Source organism: Poecilia reticulata, chromosome 11, assembly GCF_904066995.2.
Source record: "Poecilia reticulata chromosome 11, P_reticulata-male-v2, whole genome shotgun sequence".
Classification (NCBI taxonomy): domain Eukaryota; kingdom Metazoa; phylum Chordata; class Actinopteri; order Cyprinodontiformes; family Poeciliidae; genus Poecilia; species Poecilia reticulata.
The window spans coordinates 1,641,694-1,646,205 of NC_088840.1; the positions used below are offsets into that span (position 1 = coordinate 1,641,694).

The 4,512-nt window shown below is 37.6% G+C and overlaps 1 long non-coding RNA gene across 1 annotated transcript; it reads left to right on the forward strand.

The window, feature by feature from the left end:
* Window positions 1–240: 240 nt before the first annotated feature.
* LOC145553897 (uncharacterized) lies at window positions 241–2,022 on the forward strand. Its single transcript, XR_014089939.1, has 3 exons — window positions 241–1,546; window positions 1,632–1,740; window positions 1,817–2,022. It is a non-coding gene; the product is annotated as an uncharacterized LOC145553897 (long non-coding RNA).
* The last annotated feature ends 2,490 nt before the right edge of the window (window positions 2,023–4,512 follow it).

Sequence of the window (4,512 nt, forward strand, 5' to 3'; positions counted from 1 at the left end):
TCAGTAATTAATTTGAATTACTTTGAGTGTGAAATGTTAGCTTTTGTTTCAATACTATGGTAATACTTGGAAGTATAAAGCTTGGCATCAGAGCTAATATTTAATATTTTCCTTTGACCTCTTGACTCTCACCCCCAAAATACTTGCACTAAAGTCACTGGGTCCATGACAGTTGAAGAATTTTAAGATAATTTAAATATTAATATTTTACAGTTTTTCTCAGTTTGGGTGCATTTCTCAGAACAGAATTAAAATTCTTAAAGCTACCTGTTCAATCTTCAAATTACTGTGTCACTATTACACATCAAAAAATGAGTTTCTCATTCCTTTTGCAAGTTTTGCTTTTGTACATCATGTAGCTAATTATGTGCCCTTATCTGCTTTTCCCCCGTTGTAATTTGCTTTAATCATGTTGATCAAAATATGTTAAACGTGTCTGTGTTGAATTCTCAACTTCCAAAACAGCATAAGTTCATTGTGTAAGTCTTAACATGTATAAGTCTTAAAATTGTCATAATGTGAATCATATATTAATTAATTTATAATTGATTATTTTCTAAATCTGTCCTGAATTGATAAATTGCTCCCAAGTGAGTCCTGAGTTTCTCTAACAGGTCAATTTATGAACCATTAGCTCATCCAACGATCGACCAGTTTTCTGAAACAGATTGAAGGTGCATCTTGTGAACCATCAGTTGGCAACAATATGGTCTATATAGCCAGAACACAACACAATGTTACATTTCTGAGAACTGATGAACAAGTATCTGGACAGAGTGAACAGCCAGAGAGAAGAAGAGGAGTGAGGCTGAGGAGGAAACAGTTGGGAGGGAAACAGAAGAGTCAGAAGAGGCTGAGGTCATCTGCCAGTTTCCATCAGTCCAACATCAGGATATGGCTGCAACCCACAACATGATGCTGATGGAGGTTCTCCCACCCTGCTGTTCATTCCTTAACCCCACTGAGGAACCTTTGTCAGCATGACGATGGAAATGAAAATGTAATGTAATTATGTAATTTCTACAGCACTGTACAGTTTTCCATGAGGAGATTGTCCTGTGGTTCCTTTTCTACTTTTTTTTGTTCTCTGCATTTCTGTCTTTTTCTTTCTGAATCACCATGGCATGGTCCATCAATGAATTACAGCAAAAGCGTAAATGTGAATTTTGTAGTCTCTTCCCATGACTAATCAATTTGACCATCTTATCTGTACATAGAGAAACTATAACTTATTATTTTGAGTCACTGATATGTTAACTGACAGAACTAAAGATTTTTCAAGCAAACAAATGCTATCTTTGCTGTTTCTACAAATTGTTTTGAGAAATGCGCTTACTGTTTTGTAAATGCCAACAATGACTTGAGAAATGCACCAAAAGTGACTGAGAAAAACTAACATAGCATAAATGGTCTCAGGTGTATCTATTTGTTTGCCTGTATGAAAAGTGTACACATTTACAGCTTTGTTTCTGCTAGCTTGCAGGAATTGTAACTTACATAAATGGTTGAAGACAACTTATTGACCTTCATGAGACTCAGATAAATGGTGAGTATCTATTTCATAAATTGCCTAAAACAGATATATTTGTTTTTATTTATGTTTTTTGTTTGTGTATTTTGTCTTTTTGCAGAGAGGATCACACCTGTCGTCAACAAAGGTTTCAGAACTACTGAATTTTCAGTCAGAAATGATCACACCGCCTGGTTGAAGTACCAGTCTCCATATGCAAGTCAACAAAGGTGAAACAAACATTTAAGCGAATGGTGCATTTATATGATGTTCATCTTTCTAACTTTTGCTTTCTTTGTTTTCCAGCAGAGAGGAAACACCCGATTGACAACATGTGAGTCTCAATTTCAAATTTCAACCTGTGACTGGGAAAACTACAACCATCCTGAGCAAAATCTGAACTCAGTGACTTGTGACTCTCAACCCAGAACAAGAATCCTTTTATCACCGGTTTTTCTTCTACAATAGGTTATCTCTTATAGACAAATGCTGTTTTTTTTGTTTGTTTTGTTTTCCAGATCTCAGTTTCCAGATCTGACCATATGGACCACTGTGAGGAAACTGGACAGAAAATAGAATTGTTTTGTTTTTTTAACTAAATTTTTAAATAGAAATTGTTTCTTTAAGTGGATTACTCATAATCTGTATTTTTGTTTAATTTGAATTTATTTTCTTTATAACTTTCTGTATAGAAATGCTGACAAGTTACACTTCAGTGTGTTGTACTATAGTTTTTATGGTAAAATTCTGGTAAGAACAGTGACCAGTAGTTTACCAAAAGGTTTTTGGGGGGGTTTTTTTACAATAAAATGTCAATATATCATACAGTCTGGCCGTGTTTTTCACTTATGCAACCTACAGCATCTACAGCAATATCTACGGTTTTACTACAGCAAAACCACATTAAAATTTTTTATTTAACATATTTTAGGAAATACAGTGGGGCAAAAAAGTATTTAGTCAGCCACCAATTGTGCAAGTTCTCCCACTTAAAAAGATGAGAGGCCTGTAATTTTCATCATAGATGTACCTCAACTATGAGAGACAAAAGGAGAAAAAAAAATCCAGAAAATCACATTTTCTGATTTTTAAAGAATTTATTGACAATATATGGTGGAAAATAAGTATTTGGTCAGCTACAAACAAGCAAGATTTCAGGCTCTCACAGCCGTGTAACTTCTTCTGTAAGAGGCTCCTCTGTCCTCCACTTGTTACCTGTATTAATGGCACCTATTTGAACTTGTTATCAGTATAAAACACACCTGTCCACAACCTCAAACAGTCACACTCTAAACTCCACCATGGCCAAAACTAGAGAGCTGTCAAAGGACACCCGAAACAAAATGATAAACCTGCACCTAGCTGGGAATACTGAATCTGCAATAGGTAAACAGCTTGGTGTAAAGAAATCAACTGTGGGATCTGATAGGTAATTTCCTAGAACCTACATAAAAGAACCACAGACAAAGTATATGAATTTTATGACCAAACTTCTGCAGAAGGAGAAAAACTCTGTGAACTGCTCCTCCGAGCCGTTCACAGAGCGTTCTGAAGATCTTTGGGTAGAGCTTGTCTTTTATTTTCAAACTTCAAAGAGGGAGGAAAGGCAAGATAGACAGCAGAGGAAACAGCAGAGGTCGTAAAACATTTTACCTAAACACAGCAAAGGTCGTAAAACAATTTAACATCTGACCCATGATCTGAGCCCGGTTCAAATCTCGGTCAAACTGTTTCACATGAAGATAACAGGCAGCTGTGACCTCCAGGTCAGTTCACACATACAGTTTAAAGAAGAGAACACTTTAAACTGACTAACATTAGACTGAATATGAACTAAAGTAACAACAAAATGATAATACCAAAGAATCTCTATCAGGATCAATTATTAGAAAATGGAACACTTACAAGACCACTGATAATCTCCCTCGATCTGGGGCTCCACGCAAGATCACACCCCGTGGGGTCAAAATGATCACAAGAACGGTGAGCAAAAATCCAGAACCACATGGGGGAACCTAGTGAATGACCTGCAGAGAGCTGGGACCAAAGTAACAAAGGCTACCATCAGTAACACACTACGCCGCCAGGGACTCAAACCTGCAGTGCCAGACGTGTCCCCCTGCTTAAGACAGTACATGTCAAGGCCCGTCTCAAGTTTGCTAGAGAGCATTTGGATGATCCAGAAGATGACTGGGAGAATATCATATGGTCAGATGAAACCAAAGTAGAACTTTTTGGTCAAAACTCTACTCGTCGTGTTTGGAGGAGAATGAATGCTGAGTTGCATCCAAAGAACACCATGCCTACTGTGAAGCATGGGGGTGGAAACATCATGATTTAGGGCTGTTTTTCTGCTAAGGGACCAGGACGACTGATCCGTGTAAAGGAAAGAATGAATGGGGCCATGTATCGTCACATTTTGAGTGAAAACCTCCTTCCATCAACAAGGGCATTGAAGGTGAAACATGGCTGGGTCTTTCAGCAGGACGATGATCCCAAACACACCACCCGGGTAACGAAGGAGTGGCTTCGTAAGAAGCATTTCAAGGTCCTGGAGTGGACATCTCCAGATGTCAACCCCATAGAAAATCTGTGGAGGGAGTTGAAAGTCCGTGTTGTCCAGCGACAGCCCCAGAACATCACAGCTCTAGAGAAGATCTGCATGGAGGAATGGGCCAAAATACCACCAACAGTGTGTGAGAACCTTGTGAAGACTTACAGAAAACGTTTGATCTCTGTCATTGCCAACAAAGGGTATATAACAAAGTATTGAAATGAACTTTTGTTATTGACCAAATACTTATTTTCCACCATATTTTGCAAATAAATTCTCTAAAAATCAGAAAATGTGATTTTCTGGATTTTTTTTTCTCCTTTTCTCTCATAGTTGAGGTACATCTATGATGAAAATTACAGGCCTCTCTCATCTTTTTAGTGGGAGAACTTGCACAATTGGTGGCTGACTAAATACTTTTTTGCCCCACTGTATGGTATTTTACCGT